The sequence below is a fragment of the Azolla caroliniana genome, unplaced genomic scaffold (genome assembly GCF_043228905.1).
Source record: "Azolla caroliniana isolate FFs.n. ecotype wild unplaced genomic scaffold, voAzoCaro1.0.p SCAF_21, whole genome shotgun sequence".
Classification (NCBI taxonomy): domain Eukaryota; kingdom Viridiplantae; phylum Streptophyta; class Polypodiopsida; order Salviniales; family Salviniaceae; genus Azolla; species Azolla caroliniana.
The window spans coordinates 13095295-13113281 of record NW_028230456.1 but is presented as its reverse complement, the minus strand read 5'-3'; the positions used below and the strand labels follow the sequence as shown (position 1 = coordinate 13113281).

The 17987-nt window shown below is 50.8% G+C and overlaps 1 long non-coding RNA gene across 1 annotated transcript; it reads left to right on the top strand.

Moving 5' to 3' along the window:
* Positions 1–12588: 12588 nt before the first annotated feature.
* Positions 12589–17215, top strand: LOC147850668 (uncharacterized). Its single transcript, XR_015531648.1, has 2 exons — positions 12589–12795; positions 17092–17215. It is a non-coding gene; the product is annotated as an uncharacterized LOC147850668 (long non-coding RNA).
* The last annotated feature ends 772 nt before the right edge of the window (positions 17216–17987 follow it).

The window sequence follows — 17987 nt, the reverse complement described above, 5'->3', positions numbered from 1 at the left end:
AGGAAGGTGGCGGTAGGGAACTGGACCCGACGACACGAGGTTTCGGAAGGAGCCGGTAGGGGCAAACGCGGGGAGGTGTGTTAGGCCGGAAAGGCACACCCTGGACGGAACAAGAGTCTCGCAAGTGGCCATCGCGGGCTGGATCGAAGCGTGACTACGGGACGGTGTTCGGCGCGGGCGGGGCCGAACAAAGGAAGCGGAACATGGCACAAGAAAGGTGCCGGGGACGAGGTGACAAATGCCTAGTGGATTGCACAGGGTTGGAGTCGGGGGATGGCAAGAGAGGCCGGAGGAGGATCCTCCACACTCGTTTCGTAGATCTTGGTAGCTTCGTCGAAGTAGCGAAGACTGACACGGCAAGCCCGGGGTGACAAGCTGGTGGGGGCGAGGGGACGACAGCAAACGGAAGACTCAGGACCTGTTGCAGCAGCACGAAGATGGAAAGGGCCAAACAGGCTACTACAGGGTGTTCCTCGGATGCAAAGGACGCCGGTATGTGGGTGAGCGGCAATGCACGATCTGGCCGGAAAGGGGGCTGACAAGGCGTGCAATGAACCAGACTGCAACACGGGCAATGCCAAACAACGGACGAGGGTATGTGGCACACGGAGGTGCCGGAGCGGAAAGGCGAGCGCGGAGATAGGTTGCACGGTTTGGAGGTAGCACGGAGAAGGCCGGAAAGGGATCCACCACACCGTTCCGGAGACCATGGCGGTTCGAACCGACGCGGCGATGTAAGACCATGGAGAAGGAAGGTGGACGCGAGAGGACGAGGGCAACGTGAAACGACATGGGACGGAAATCAGGACGACGCGAATGATCAACGGAGGCCAAGCGGGCCGTTACGGGCGTTCCTCAAACGGAGGACATCGGGCATACGGCGGGAAGCGGGGCGTTCATACGGCCGAACAAGGGCCAACGGAAGTACGCGTACTACGGAGATCGCGGCAGAGGACCCATCGACGGGTCGAATGAGCCTACGGGAAGGTAAGCGCGAAGGAAGAATCAAAGCCGATGGATCAAACCGGCAGCGAGCCGGGATGTGGATCATGGAAGACGGGTTTCTCACCGGCCGAAATCTCTCACCCTTTAACCGGATTGGCATGTACCGGTGGACGTGTAGTTAGGTGGGGGCGGATGTCGTGAAGAATTTCGGCTAGGGGCGGAAACCGGGAAACATTGGCGTCATCGACGGGGTGCAGCGTGTGTACGCACCCATGTACATTTAGTGTGAATATCGAGAGCGCCTTTATGGCGCCGAAGAGTAGTCAAGTCAGGACAGACGATCCCATGTAAGTCGGGATTTGTCCCACATTGTAACGCATCCCTCTCCTTGTTCTATAAAAGGAAGGGAACGCCCTTTATGAAAGGGTTGCCCATTTTGCATTAGAGGGTATACCGTTAGGTTTAGAGTTAGTTCTTCTTCTTCTTCTTCCCCTTCGTGTTCGCTTAGGGTTTGCTTTAGCTCATCTCCTGCGCAAGACCTCGCTCGGCGCGACGAGCCCGTGAGCTCCCCGACCGGCGGCTTGGCAGCTGACGACTACTGTAACCTACCTCGGTCCGGCTCGAAGCCGGGAATGTATTCTTCTGTTTATATATATACATTTGCATATGTCTGTGTATATTCGCGTCTCTGTTGGTGTCGGGTGCTCCCCCCCTTTTCTGCGTTTCCTGTATATAAGGGCGTGAGTCGGGTCGGCATGTGTGTGTGTGTGCGTGAGTCGGTGTTAAGCGCGCGCTCCCTCTCTTTCTCTCTCTCCCTTCGGTCGCTTCCGGTGTTCTTCTGGGACTCCCCTGGAACGGTGAAGCACGACTTCCTACGCTCCTTCACTCCCTGGTCCTAGATCCCCGTGGTCCCGCCTTTCTCCACGCACGCGCGTAACAATGCGACAACATGATCGTTGAGGTTATATTTGTAAATAGCCCTAAAGTTATTGTGAAAGATTATGTGTGGAAGCAATATAGGAAACTGAAACAACAGAAAACGCAGGTTTAATGGAAAGCTTAGGTTTGCATAGTACGCACGGGAGAGACAGAGAGAGTAAAAACAAAACTATATTCAAAATAATACACAATCTATACATAGGATGTGCTCAGTGAGCACCTTTATACAAGCCCTGACAATCGGGCTGACACAAGTACTGACGGTACTTGACTACTCATAAATGAGCCTTGAGACTAACTCCCAAATATATTCCTTGCGGAATATCTTTCCGATGGCCTCCCGGTTTTTGCACCGATCCGGCCTTCCTACGCACCGGTTTGCATACCGGTACCGATCCGGCCTAACCAATAGGTCCCAACCGATCCGGTCCTCGGCTTGCTCAGCTGATACGACCAATGTTGAGCTTGTCTCTCAATACTCCCCCTCAAGCTCAACTTGAGGCTCTTCGGGATCTTCCGGGTCACCACTCCGGTTCCTCCTTGCTCCACGCCTAGTTCGCGCTCCTCGGTCTGTTCGACTCCGCGCGCTTCGACCCTTCCAGTCGGCTTGTCTGCTTCCACGGCCCTTCATAGCTCCCTTGCTATCGCGGTGTTGGTGCTTCTCCTGCTGCCTTCTTTTCCGCTTGGCCCTCGGTTGATTCAGAGTATCCGAATCAAACATCTGAACCGACTCGACTACCTCCGATTGGTTTTCGCTCTCATCCGAGTTGGCTGTCTCCAACTCATCTTCGGTCTTCTTGCCCTTGACGGCGTCATCTCCCCCATGCTTGGTTGGCTTCGACTCTTTCTTTCGGCTGCTCTCCTTATGTTCGCTCTCTTCCGCGGATCCGCCCTCGGCTTCTTCAGCCGATCCGAAGTTGAATTCGTCATCTGACTTGGTGTGGCGACCTCTTCTGCTCCCTTCCTACTCCTATGCTCGGTCTTTCAAGACTGTTCTCCCCCTCAAGTTTGGCATGTCGAGGTGACGCAACCCAAGTGCACCCGAAAATTGCCGCAACTTGTCTAGACCAAGGGGCTTGGTGAAGATGTCGGCAGTTTGCCGATTCGTCGGAACATACTGAAGTTCAACATCACCAGAAAGGACACACTCACGGACAAAATGGTAGTGCACCTCAATGTGCTTGGTCCATGCGTGGAAAATGAGGTTCTTCGCGAGCTGGATGCTGCTGAGGTTGTCGTAGTAGATCGTCGTCGGATCAGACACCTCCTCGTGCAGGTCCTTAAGTAGCCGCTTCAACCATATGGCTTCGCATGTCGCGATAGCCGCTCCTCAGTACTCAGCTTCGGTGCTCGACAGTGCAACTGTTGGCTGCTTCTTACTGCTCCACACGATCGCGGCACTCTCGAGAGAGAACACGAAACCGAACATGGATCGAAAATCGGCGATGTTGCCGTCCCAATCGGCATTGGTGTAGCTGGCCAACTGCGGGCCGTATCAGACCGATATAGTAGCCCCCGGTCCTTAGTGCCACTGACGTACCGGAGTAGGCGTTGCACACACTGAAGGTGCTCCTCGGTAGGTGACGCCATGAACTGACTGATCACCCCGACCGGGTAACTGACATTGGGTCGGGTGATTGTCAAGTAGATAAGGCTTCCGACAATTTGTCAAAACCTCGTCGGGTCGCATACCTTTCCGAACTCGGGGCAAAGCTTGACGGTTCTATTCAGAGGAGTCGAGACGGACTTACAGTCTGCCATCCCAAATTTGAAGAGCATGCTCAACGCGTAATGACGTTGGCTGATCAGTATGCCTTCGGGGGTGCGGATCACTTCGATCCCGAGGAAGTAATGAAGGTCCCCCAGATTCTTCATGTCGAATGATGCCGCAACCTGGAGCTTCACACGGTCGATTTCACCTAGGTCGGCACAGGTGATGACCAAGTCATCAACATATAGTAAAATACTGACCGGACCAAGTCGACCTTTCCGGATGAACAGGGAAGAGTCCGATTTTGACATTGCAAAGCCCATCCAACGCAGTTGCTGCGTGATCTTTGCGTTCCAGGCACGCGGGGCTTGCTTCAGTTCGTAAAGGGACTTCTTCAATCGGCACACTGCCGATGTGTTCGTTCTGGAGTGAAATCCGGGGGGTTGTACCATGTATACCTGTTCCTCAAGCTCACCTTGCAGGAACGCATTCTTTACATCCATATGATGTAAGTGCCACCCCTTTGCCGCAGCTACCGCGAGCAAAACACGGATGGTCGTCATCTTCGCGACCGGCGCAAACATCTCATCGTAGTCGATGCTGTGTTTCTGCGTGTAGCCTTTTGTTACTAATCGGGCCTTGTATCGGTTGACCAAGTTGTCGGTGTTGTACTTGACCTTGTACACCCACCTACATCTGATCAGCTTCACACCCTTTGGTGCGTCAACCAGGTCCCATGTCTCGTTTTTCGCCAATGCGTGCATCTCTTCCTCCATCGCGGCGCGCCAATTCACATCCTTAGCCGCTTCTGCGTAGCTCTCCGGCTCACGCACTTCCGCTACATGGTTCATGTAGGCATAATGATGCACCATGTACTCGTTGTATCCAAACCGCACAACTGGGTTCTTCTAGCGGGTAGATCGGCGCGGTCATTAGCCGATGTCGAGGTCTTCTCGGCCGACGCGGACTTCACTCTTGAAGACCCGTCACCACTTCCCTCGAAGTTGGACTCGCGTCAATCTGACTCATGCCTATCCGTGCTGTAATCCGACACCTTCTTCTTCCCTTTCTCTTTGTGTGTAAGCCGTCTCCTCGGCTTCCTGCGCGGGGAATGCACGACCGAGTCTCCACTACTCGCTAGCTCTTCATCAGACTGGTCGAACCAACTCAGTCGACTATTCGGTCCACTTAACTGAAACGAAATCGGACACTCTTCGCATGTCTCGATTTCAGGCTCATCCGGAGGCATCTTGGCCTCGTTGACCTCATCGTCAGAACTAGGATTGGAGGTGAGGTCCGGAGTCCGAGGCAAGTACCAGGACGCGGACTCGTCAAACACAACATCGCGGCTCACGCGAGCTTGTTTGGTGCGCGGGTTATAACACTTAACCCTTCTGCTTGTCTGAGTAACCGACCAAGATACATTTCTTGGCCTTTGCGTCCAGCTTCCTCTGTTTCTCCTTCGGCACATGCACATACGCAATGCTACCGAAAACTCGTAAGTGTTGCAAGTTCGGCTTCATTCCAAAATATAGCTCATGCGCCGACACTTTGTCTCCGATCCGATTCTGGATGTATACCGCGGTCCTTACCGCCTCGGCCCAGTAGAACTTGGGCAAGCTCTTCTCTTCTAGCATTGCCCGCGCCGCTTCCACAATCGACCGATTTTTCCTCTCGGCCACACCGTTTTGCTCCGGTGTGTATCTACAACTGAATTCGCGCCGAATTCCCATCTGTTGTAGATAACCGTTGAATTGACCGGAAAAGTATTCTTTTCCACCATCCGACCGCATGCACTTGATCTTTCTTCTTGTTTCCGTTTCCACGAAACCTTTGAGGTCCCGGAAACAGTCGAAGACTTCGCTTTTCCTCTCAATGAGGTAGATCCACGTGTGCCCCGTGTAGTCGTCGATGAAAGAGACGAAATATCGGCTCCCGCCAAGACTAACGTTTTGTGCCGGCGCCCACACATCGGTGTGTATCAAGTCGAGCTTGTTCCGGCTCTGGTTACGCTCATTGGGGAAAGGAAGTCAGTGTTGCTTCCCAAGCTGGCAGGCTTCACAAATTTGTGCCTTCCGGCCACTAAATTTGGGCAATCCGAGCACCAGTTGTTTCGATTGCAGGTCTTGAAGCTGCTTGTAGTTGATGTGGCCTATCCACTTGTGCCATAAGTTGATGTCCGACTCGACATTTTGTCCTTAAACTTCAAGATACATAGAGAGTACACGCAGGAGAGACAAAGAGAGCAAAACACCCTAAACTCCAATTCAAAAAATATCACTATGTACATACAATGTGTTCTGTGAGCACTTTTATGCAAGTCCTTCGAAAGGACTGATAGAGGTACTGGCAAGTACTTCAATGCTCGTACAAAGAGACTGATACTGACTCCTAAAAATATGCCTACATACTAAGCTAGGATCGTAGGCCTCTAACGGCCTATCGGTTACACTCAGATCTGGACACTGATCCGGCTCTTAGCTTATTCAACTAATCCGGATCATGTTGAGCTTGCTCGCTCAACACTCCCCCTCAAGCTCAATTGGAGGTTGGATCATGGTGTCAGTGTCTGCTAGTCCTTCCCTCCGGCTCCTCTTGGCATCTTCACACCTCGCTCGCGCTCCTCGACCCATCCGGTCCCGCTTTCCATGACCCGTCCGGTTCCACGCACCTTGACCTTCTCGGTCGGCTTGTCTTCTCATAAGGCCCATCTAAGCTCCTTCGTTGTTGTGACTTTGGCGGTTCTCAACCCATCGGTTCCTCCGTGTCAGCATCGACTTCTACTACCTTCATGTCCGTTTGGCCTTCAGTTGATTCGGCTCCTCAGAATCAAACACCGCTTCTGAATCAATTGCCTCCGATTCATTCCAACTCCTGTCTAAATTGGTTGCCTCCAATTCTTCCTCATCCTCTAGGCCCTTTACCACATCAAACCATGTCTGGGTCTTGGCCTTCTTGTTCCGTTCGGCTCTGTCCTTCTTGACTCTACCGTCGTCATTGCTCGTTCCGACTTTTTTGGATGTGCGGACGACTTTAGTCGACTCCGATCCATTTTTCTTCTCCCCCCCCCCCCCCCTATTTTGATATTTTCCTCTTCTTTGCTGGCTACTTCTCCGGTGCCTTTACTTGTTCTGCCGCTGGTTCCTGTTCCGGTTCTCCACCTCAAGTGCGGCATGCCAAGACGCTGCAACCCAAGCATCTCTAAAAAATGTTGCAACTTGTCCGATTCAAGTGGCTTGGTCAAGATGTCGTAGTAGATTGGGATTGGAGTCAGTACTTCAACTCTAGAGGTCTTGCAGCAACCGCCAGAGTCAGATGGCTTCACAGGTGTTGTCCGTCGGAATAGTAATCGACGGACAAGAGTGCAGAAATATAGAATATAGTAATATTGTAACACATGTAAACGGTTCACGTGGGAAGCGTGAACGGCTAAAAGACCCTGCATATATAAAGAGAAGAAATCCTCTGATAGAGGTAGCATATAATTTTGAATGTAAAAGGCGTATCTTAATAGAGTTCTATCTTCTCTGATTTGTGTGTGCATCCGTGGTTAATCTACTGTGCAGCGCAGTAGCGCAGTCGTAAGAACGTAGGCATGAGTAACAACGTGGTTGCTAGTCCACTGTCTAAGGAGCTCGGTTGTAGCCATCTCCCTTATACGCTACTAGATTACGAGAGGTATCCCACTAAGTATTACGCTACGACGATATCATTCATTGCAAGACGGTATACGGTCAGTCCTTCTGTTATGATGACACTCACATTTTGTTTGGAAAATTGAACCCACAACCTTGTTATACGCATGTCAAATCCTTAACCATTGTAATAACAAGTGTATGTGTATTGTTTTTAGAATATATAATCTAATATTATAAGCATATTCTGAATTACTTTATATTCTAGAATGTCCTAGAGTATTCTAGAGTGTTCTATATGCTTGAACCTTCTAGAAGACGCTATAAACCTTCTAGATTACTAGATTACCCCATAATATTCTAGAGTGTTCTAGATTACTCTATAGAGAGTTATAAATAAGGAGTTATCAACCATCCGAAAACCAAATTGGTTAAACGCCATCCTATAACTCCCTATTGCTTACTCTGTGTACTCCATCTTATATCGCAATATAATACTTCCTTTTCAATTCTCTCTTTCTGCCTCATCAATATATCTCTTTCCCTTTTTTCTCTCTCTTTCTTCTCTTTTTCTCTTTGTCTTGATAGTTTGAACCAATTTTCTTTTTTCATTTTCTCCCTCTTCCACAAGTTCTCTTATTTCTTCTCCTCTCCCCTCGTTCATCATGGAGTCCGTGAGCAAACAAGAATACATCCGTGTTCTCTCTGAGCTCAACATGCTCACGAATAAATTTGTGGCATTAGAGCATGAAAATCAAAGGCTATTGGGCGACCTACAACAAGTGAGTACCGAAAGAGCTCAACAAGTTGAAGAATTATCACAATGGGTTCACCAACTCGAGGCTACTATATTGTCATTACGGGAACAAGCGTTGGGGGCTCAAAACTCCCCTCGAGAACCAAAGATTAGTCTCCCTGCCAAATTTGATGGTATGAGGTCTTTATTTCGAGGTTTTTTGAATCAAGTCCGTTTGGTTATTCAGTTACATCCCAATCGGTACCCAACTGCCACGGCTCGTGTGGGATTAGTGGGAACCTTGTTATGTGGTACAACATTAGCATGGTTTGCACCACTTCTTGAGAAGAAATCACCATTGCTAGACGATTTTGAGGCATTTGTTAAGGAGTTTCAGGCTAGTTTTGGAGACACCGACAGCACTAGGACGGCGATAAACAAGATTCGAAGACTCCGACAAGGAGATCGTCCTGCGTCAGCGTATGCAGCTGATTTTCGTCTTTTGGCATGTGATATCCCTTGGGATGAGGCGGCTTTAATGGATCAATTCCTTCAAGGTTTGCGTAATGACGTCAAAGATCTTCTACTTACTTTCCATGAAGATCCGAAGTCTCTAACAGAGGCCATTAGTCGAGCTGTGCGATGTGATAATCGTCTTTTTGAGCGACGTTCTGAGCGCCAACAAATGTTACGCCGCCAACCAGAACAAACGTATGCTTCCGTAGTCACAATGCCCCCACAAGTTTCCAGGCCCATTACAAGGGATGGCCCAACTCCGATGGAAATAGAGACAACACAACGTCGAGGGCCTTTATCCGATGTTGAGAAACAACGACGTCGGGCGCACCGCCTATGTCTATATTGCGGTGGTCCAGGACATATCGCCGTGAATTGTCCACATAAACTTAGACGTCAAGTATACCAAGTAAGTGCACATGATATTCCTACTTTGAGCTCCATTGTTACTTCTAATAACGTCAATAAGCCTAATAGTCCATGCCATGAGAATAGATTCGATGTCTTGAGTCAATTAGAGGATGTGTTAAAAGAGTAAGTCCGGCCAAAATAGGAGCCATTTGGTTGAACCATCCTAGATATATAGAGTTAGTCCCTAGTCGTGGTTCCATTTTATCAAGTCAAGTGAGTAGAGTTTTTTCTACGCAAGTTGAGCTTACCACATCTACATGTCATCGAGTCCTAGCCTCGGCCCTCCTAAATTCTGGAGCCAACTCTTGTTTCATGGATCATGAGTTTGGATTGTCACAAAACATCCTCTTGAATAAGCTCCCGAACCCAGTAGCCGTAGGAGTCATTGATGGCCGTCCCATAGCATCAGGTGATATAGTCGAGGGGTCCGAGCCAATTCATATAGTTCTTCGCAATTTGGCAAGCATAATCTCCTTCAACATTATTCGTAGTCCAGAACACCCAATAGTTCTAGGTCTCCCTTGGTTTGAACTCCATAACTCGAAGATTGATTGGATCAAAAGAATAATTGAGGAGACCCAAGAAGAAAGAACAAAGGTCACATCCCTCAAATCTCCGACATTTGATACTAGACCCCATAAGTTATCTACCATCTCTCTATGTCAATTACGTGAGGAAGGGGGGACTAAGGATATGTTTATCTTCGCAATAGTGGCAACTCCGTCATCCACCTTGCATGAAGGGGACATTCAACTACCAGATAAATACAAAGAGTTTTCAGATGTCTTTGATAAGGTGAAGGCCAATACATTGCCGGAGCATCGGCCATACGACTGCCCTATTGACTTGCAACCGGGGAAAGAACCTCCATGGGGCCCAATTTATAATCTTTCCCCTGTAGAGCTAGAGACTGTGCGGGAATATATCAACGAGAATCTCGCAAATGGATTCATTTGGCATTCTAGATCCTCTGCTGGTGCACCTATCTTCTTCGTTAAGAAAAAGAATGGGTCTCTTAGGTTGGTCGTGGATTATCGAGGGCTAAACAAAGTGACCATCCGGAATCGATATGCTTTACCATTAATCCCGAATCTTTTGGAACGTCTTAGTGGAGCAAAATATTTCACAAAGTTGGACCTTCGTGGTGCATATAATCTAGTTCGGATTCGTTTGAGGGATGGACATTTCGAGTATACTGTGACGCCATTCGGTCTCATGAATGCACATGTAGTTTTCCAGCATATGGTGAATGATATTTTTCGAGATTTTCTCGATATCTTCACTATAGTTTACCTAGATGACATTTTGATCAATTCGAAGACCCAAGAGGAACATGATGAACATGTTCGTCAGGTACTACGTCGGCTACGAGAATATGGTCTCGATGCAAAATTAGAGAAGTGTAGTTTCAGCCAGAATCAAGTGGGATTTTTGGGGTACGTTGTATCCTCAGATGGTATCTATGGACGCCATGAAGGTTCAAGCAATTCTAGAGTGGCAGACTCCCCTTTCAGTGCGCGACGTGCAATGTTTTCTCGGGTTTGCAAACTTTTATCGGAAATTTATTAGAAATTATTCTAAGGTCGTGCTTCCGCTCACTCAACTCACACACAAAAATCAACCATTCATTTGGAGTTCGGATGTAGCCGAGACATTTGAAAGTTTAATACAGGCGTTTACAACGGCACCAATCTTAGCACATGTCGATCCAACAAAATGCTTCATCCTTGAAGCTGATGCATCCAATTTTGCACTAGGAAGTGTCTTGTCGCAGACGGGAGATGACGGAGAGCTACATCCTATCACCTTTCATTCCCAAAAGTTTGAAACTGCAGAGATCAACCACGAGATCCATGACAAAGAACTTCTTGCAATCGTGGACTCTTTTCTACAATGGTGACATTTTCTAGAAGGCTCTTCTCAGCAGATCATTGTCTACAATGATCATAAGAACTTGACATATTTCCAAAATGCTCGAGTCCTGAGTTGGCGACAAGCCCGGTGGGCGCAATTTTTGACTCACTTTGACTTTGTAATCATATATCGCCCTGGGATGCAGCAAGGTAAAGCAAATGCGCTTTCTCGACGCTCTTATATGGAACTTCGTCCAAGGGAACCTGCATTTGAGCATCAAAAACAAATCCTTTTGGGTCCTAATCGCCTACGATTAATGGTAGTTAATGCCATAACAACACTTGAAGATTGCACTCTTCTTGATTCCATTCGAGATCATATGGCCATTGATGAATTAGCCAAGCAGGTTTTGGATCATATTGTCCTAGATCGTGCTTCTAGTTCGCAATCGAAAAACCCTCAGCAGGACTATCGTTTGTTCTATTGGCATGGTGGTTTTCTATTTCAACAAAACCTATTGTATGTTCCTGATGGTCCCCCGCGACTACAAGTTCTACAACATTGCCATGACTCACCAATGGCTGGACATTTTGGAGTTCGCAAAACTCTAGAATTAGTTTCTTGACAATATTGGTGGCCTCGCCTTCGTTGTTTTGTTGAGGAGTATGTTCGCAGCTGTGATACCTGTTGTCGATCAAAGAGTCCTCGACATCGATCCTATGGCTTACTACAACCACTTCCCATTCTGGAAAATCCTTGGATTTCATTACTGATCTCCCAATTTCAAAAGGTTATGATGCAATTCTCACAGTGGTTGATCGACTTACCAAAATGGCACATTTCGTGCCATGTACGAAGTTTATTGCTAGTCAAGAGGTGGTCGATCTAGTTATGCGGGAGGTATTTAAGCACCATGGTCTTCTGGATGGTATTATTAGTGATCGGGGTCCACAATTTATTTCAAAGTTTTGGAAGCATATACTCAAACTTCTCTGAATTTCGGTTAAGCTTTCTTCAGGCTATCATCCTGAGACTAACGGCCAAACTGAGCGTACCAACCAGACATTGGAGCAATATCTTCGTTGTTTCATCAACTACCAACAAGATGATTGGGTTGATTTTCTGCACTTGGCTGAATTCGCTTACAATAACTCGGTCCATTCTTCTATGGGTTATTCCCCATTTTTCGCAAATACGGGCCACCATCCTCGGTGGACAATGAATGCGCATCCACAAGTGCCTACCAACCCTGCTATTGCGGATCGTCTTAGTCGCCTCCAAGAAATTCACGCTGCTATTCTTCACAATTTACATGATGCACAAGTTACAGACAAGAGGCTTGCGGATCGTCATTGCCTAGATTCCTCCAAAAAATTCTGTGTTGGGGATCATGTATGGCTTCTCCAACACAACATCAAGACTACTCGGCCTTGTGGTAAATTGGATTACCAATGTTTTGGCCCGTACATGATCACTGGTAAGATAAGTGATGTTGCATATCGTCTTGGCCTCCCTCCGCACATACGCCTCCATCCGGTCTTTCCATGTATCCCTTTTAGAACCTTACACCAGCAGTTCAATTCCGGGCCGTATTACAACTCCTCCACCACCAGTTGAGTTCTTGGAAGGACCCGACTTTGACGTTGTCGTGAAGATTTTCGTCCATAGGCGGAAAACCGAGCGAAGTAAGCAAACCCGCGATGTGCAACGTTGCACATCAAGATGTTGTATTTCTATTTGTCGATAGTGATAAGTGTGGTGCTAGAAATGCACCTTAGGATTTGTAAAGTGTAAAGGTGATGTGCTTTTGCGCGCACATCCACGTGAGAGAGAGGTAGGTACATAGTAGTTCGTGTAGAGGTGGGAGTTAAGACCCATCCTTCCCACCTCCCCTAAAATCAAGGGAAATATCCCCATTGATTGAAAGGGGATATTTTGTAGCACCTTTATGTAACGGTCTTCCCTCCTTGTGCTATAAAGGGAGAGGAAGAGCACCATTGTGGGGGTTGCCTATTTTGAGTGCGAAAGGTATACCACATAGGACGAGCGTTAGGTTTAGGGTTTCTTTTCTTCTTCGTCGGATTAGGGTTTCGGGTTTATCATAGTCGTTTGGTGCGGCCTACGCGGCCGCCATTTTGTAATCGGTTTTCGGTTCTAATATATCTTGTTGAGCATTTGGCCTCCATCTTCCTCTTGTTCATTCTTTCTCTTCTTGTGCTAAGCTCCATTCCGAAGTCCTATTCCTTCTCCCCTTCTCCTTAGTCCAAGACCCCCGTGGTTCCGCCCTTCTCCACGCACGCGTGTAACAACGCGACATCTTTGGTGAACCCGACGTGAAGGGCGGCAAGGGAGAAAGAGATGGAAGAAGGCTTCGACTTCGAGGAGATGATGACAAAGATCTTGATGGACGCCGGACGGAAGAGGGCGAGGCGAGAGGCGGCTCAACAAGCGGTCGAAAGGGTGGTCCGTCTAGTTGGCCGGTTCGATGGGAAGGAGGTCCCAAAATTTTTGAGAGCCTACGATGCGGAAATGAGGGGGATGGGCGTGGACGAAGCGACGAGGCTAGAGTTCTTTCGTCGAGCGGCGGCCGCATCAAAGTACGAGGAGGTCAAGGAGCTCCAAGAAGCTCACGAATCGTGGGAGTCCTTTGAAGGGGCTCTAATGGAGGCATACGGGTGCGCGGAATCGGAGGTAAGAGGTCGGCGAGAGTTCGATCGGTGGGTGGCGTCGGCGAGGCACCATCGGGGCGCAATGGAGGCATTCCGAGAGTTCGAGCGTCGTTTCTCTCAACTCTCGGAGTGGGAACGGAGATCGGTGGGGGCGGACAAAGTCCTCCTATTTTTGAAGACGGTCCATCATGAGGAGAGGATGGACATCATGTTCGAGCTTCAAGACGATTATGGGGCGCATGGTCTCACCGAGGAGTGGCCCGAAGTAGAACGGGTGTGCCGACAACATGATAAGAGGTGGTCGGCCACAACACGACCCGCGAGCGGCTGAGAAGAGAGCGCGGTGGGCGGCTACACACCACCGCCGGAAGAGAGCTCGATGCACGACCAACCGGAGGAGTACGACTTCGAGGCGTTGGTATGGGAGGCGTGCGAGATCGTGACTGCGAAAATCGAGGCCGGAAGAGCGTACGACGGTGACAAGGGAGAGGGTGCGGAGCAAGCGACCCTCTTGCCTTGCGGTGAAGCGACGGCCATGGAGGCCGGTAACTACGGTTTCGGGACACGGTGGCCCGAAACATCGAGTCGGGAGGAGACGAGCGTCGGTGTCGCGACCTTCCACACACCGGCCCTAGAGGCTTCGGCGGTCGGCCCGAGTGCCGGCACGAGACCTAGAGCTACGGGCGGTGGCGGCGGCAAGGCGGACAACCGAGATGAGGACGAGACCGACGAAGAAGAGGCGGCGGCAAGCATACTCGATGCTTGCGAAACCGAAGACGGGGTAGCCACGGACGACGATGTCCGAATGGAGGTGGCTACGGACGAGAGGAGTGGTGGTGTCGCGACCTTCCACACACCGGTCCTAGAGACTCCGGCACCTGGCCCGAGAGCCGGCGAGAGGCCTAGAGTGACGGACGGTGGCGGCGGCAAGGCGGGCAACCGAAACGACGACGACATGGGAGAGGGTGCGGAGCGAGAAACCCTCTCGTCTTGCGGCGAATGGACGGCCAAGGATGAGGCCGGTGACTACAAAGCGGAGAGCGCCACTTCGAAAGTGGGCGGAAGATTCGGGGCACGGCGGCCCAAAACATCGAGCGGAGAGGAGGCGAGCGGTGGTGCCGCGACCTTCCACACACCGGCCCTAGAGGCTTCGGCGGTCGGCCCGAGTGCCGGCACGAGACCTAGAACGACGGGCGGTGGCGGCAGCAAGGCGGGCAAACAAAATGACGCGGAGAACGGCGAAGAAGAGGTGGTGGCAAGCATACTAGAGGCTTACGGAATCGGAGATGGGGGAGCCGCGGACAACGACATCCGAACGAAAGCGGCTACGGAGACAACAAGCGGCGGTGCCGGGTCCTTACCCACACCAATCCTAGAGGCTCCAATGGCCGGCCCGAGTGCCGGCATGAGGCTTAGTGCGACGGGAGATGACGGCGGCAAGGCGGGCAACGGAAACGAGAAGGAAGATTGGAGCGGACGGAGGCTAGACCCCTTGACACCGGGGCCGGAGACTTCGGCGGTTGTGCTCGAATGCCAACGTGAGACCGGAGAGATGGGCGGTGACCGTGAGGAGGTGAGGCCCGGAGAGAGCGCATACGAAGACGAGTATGCGGGGCCCGGAATGGGTGTATACGGTGGGTCCGACGGAGAGGACCGGAGCGGAAACGAGGAGAGAGTCGGGAACCGACCCGACCGGAATACGGCACGGAAGAAGAAGAGAGTAAGGGCCGGCGAACCGGGCCCAAACCGAAGGAAGCCGGCGAGACCGATTGGCCGGTTACGGTTACGATGGGAGCCGGTAAGCGCGAGATGGAGGCTAACCGGGCACGACGACCATGGTTCGGGGGAAAAACGGAAACAAACGAGACCCTCCATACCCACTCTAGAGACTACGGCGGTTGCGGATCAACATAAGACCGGAGAAACGGCGGGTGGCGGCGAGGAGTCGGAGGCCGGAGCGTACGAGGTTACCGGAACGGATATCCGGTACGAGATGGTGGACGGGTGGGTCCAAGACGGCGAGCCCGTGTCGGAACGGGCTACGGCGACAAAGGAGGAGAAGACCGACACGGAGGTCGGGTCTACGGCGGAAGAGCGAGACGAGATGCATGCAATACGGCCGATGGAGGGCCAAGACACAAGCATGCCTACGAAGGAGCCACATCGAGCGACCGAAGATGACGGTCGGATCACGCCTTCGAGAGGCGAATACGAGGAGGAAGGCGGCGACGACAAGACCTGGCACGATGCTAGGGAAGATTGGTGGGAAGAGGTGGCCTACGGAGAGGCTAAGACCGGCGGCCACGAAGATAAGGCCCGAGAGGGATCCTCCACACCGGCTATAGAGACTCCGGCGGTCGGCGCGAGTGCCGACGTGAGACCAAGAGTGGCGGACGGTGGCGGCGAGGGGACGAAGGCCACAACGGATGAAGGCACCGAGAGAGGCATACGGGAGGTCGCGGAGAACGAAGATGTATGCGCCCAAAAGAACGAACACGACATCACGAAGGATGTGTGCGGTCGAGCGGGCCAAGAGGGCCAAGAGGGTGTTCCTCCGAGCGAAACGGAGGTCGGGGAAGAAAGGTACCTTTCCGAAAGGGTACGCGAAGAGGAGCGGAATGCGAAACGTGCAATGCGGCCGCATGAGGGCCAAGCAACGAGCACGGGAACGATGGTATGCTCTACGGCGAGAGAGCACGGCAAGCAAAGGGAAGGCAAAAAATGCGTGATGGGGTCATCGAAGGACCGAAGCACGAGCACGCATTCGGAGGACGACACCGACGTACGGGGAAAGCCTACGGAAGGCAAGCGCGGAGCGAGAAGAGTCGGCACGACGAGGTGCGCGGCACGAAAAAGGCGGATCCGGAGAATATGCGAGGCGGACAAAGGGTCGGCAACGGCGTTCGGGAGGACCGATCGGGGAAGAAAGCGCGGGCATCGGAAACGGCGGTCCGGATGTAGACGGTGGTTCGAGGAAACACGGTGGACGTGGCGGATCGGGTGGAGGCAACGACTCGGCGAACGTCGTCAAGTGTGGCGGATCGGATGGAGCCGACGGTTCGAGACCATTCGGCGGAGATGGTGGGCCGGAAGGCGACGGTGGTTCGTGTGGACGGGGTGGACTTGCTCGAAGTGGAAGACTAAGCCGGGCAAGCCCACGAGGTTGTCAAGGGCTCGGTTGGCCGCCTTGGCCGAAAATCTCGCGTTTTGTTCCCCTTTTGGCACATACCGGTGGATGTGCGGTTAGGTGGGGGCGGATGTCGTGAAGATTTTCGTCCATAGGCGGAAAACCGAGCGAAGTAAGCAAACCCGCGATGTGCAACGTTGCACATCAAGATGTTGTATTTCTATTTGTCGATAGTGATAAGTGTGGTGCTAGAAATGCACCTTAGGATTTGTAAAGTGTAAAGGTGATGTGCTTTTGCGCGCACATCCACGTGAGAGAGAGAGATAGGTACATAGTAGTTCGTGTAGAGGTGGGAGTTAAGACCCATCCTTCCCACCTCCCCTAAAATCAAGGGAAATATCCCCATTGATTGAAAGGGGATATTTTGTAGCACCTTTATGTAACAGTCTTCCCTCCTTGTGCTATAAAGGGAGAGGAAGAGCACCATTGTGGGGTTTGCCTATTTTGAGTGCGAAAGGTATACCACATAGGACGAGCGTTAGGTTTAGGGTTTCTTTTCTTCTTCGTCGGATTAGGGTTTCGGGTTTATCATAGTCGTTTGGTGCGGCCTACGCGGCCGCCATTTTGTAATCGGTTTTCGGTTCTAATATATCTTGTTGAGCATTTGGCCTCCATCTTCCTCTTGTTCATTCTTTCTCTTCTTGTGCTAAGCTCCATTCCGAAGTCCTATTCCTTCTCCCCTTCTCCTTAGTCCAAGACCCCCGTGGTTCCGCCCTTCTCCACGCACGTGCGTAACAACGCGACAACGTTGCCGCCATTCTCGATTCTAAAATCGTGCGCAACAAGTTGTATTACTTGGTTGATTGGCTAGGCTATACCCCCAACAATCGAAGTTGGGAACTTGCTGCAAATCTTTCCAATGCTGCGGACATGGTCACCACATTTCATCGCAAATATCCTCATAAACCACGTCCTACTACGAATCTTACGATCCGTGAGACGTGTCGTTGAAGAAGGGGGATAGTGTCATGATGACACTCACATTTTGTCTGGAAAGGAATTGAACCCACAACCTTGTTATACGCATGTCAAATCCTTAACCATTGTGATAACAAGTTTATGTGTATTGTTTTTAGAATATATAATCTAATATCATAAGGATAGCCAAGGTCCTGTTGGAGGTCGAATGCGTACATGTAAACGCATATGGGATGCCCAAGTAGAAGGCATGTATCATCATTGATACCTTTGAAGGGCGTATGGTCGATTGGGGGGTCATTACGGGGACAGCATTACGGGAAGTCCTGTACGCGTATGAAGGAGGCAAAAAGCTCAGGCCTATCATACAACAGTATCTGACGATACTATTCCCACCCCGAGGTCTGCCGACACTGCAACCCAACAAACTCACGCCGCCGCCACGATCCGCGAAGCAAAGGTTAGC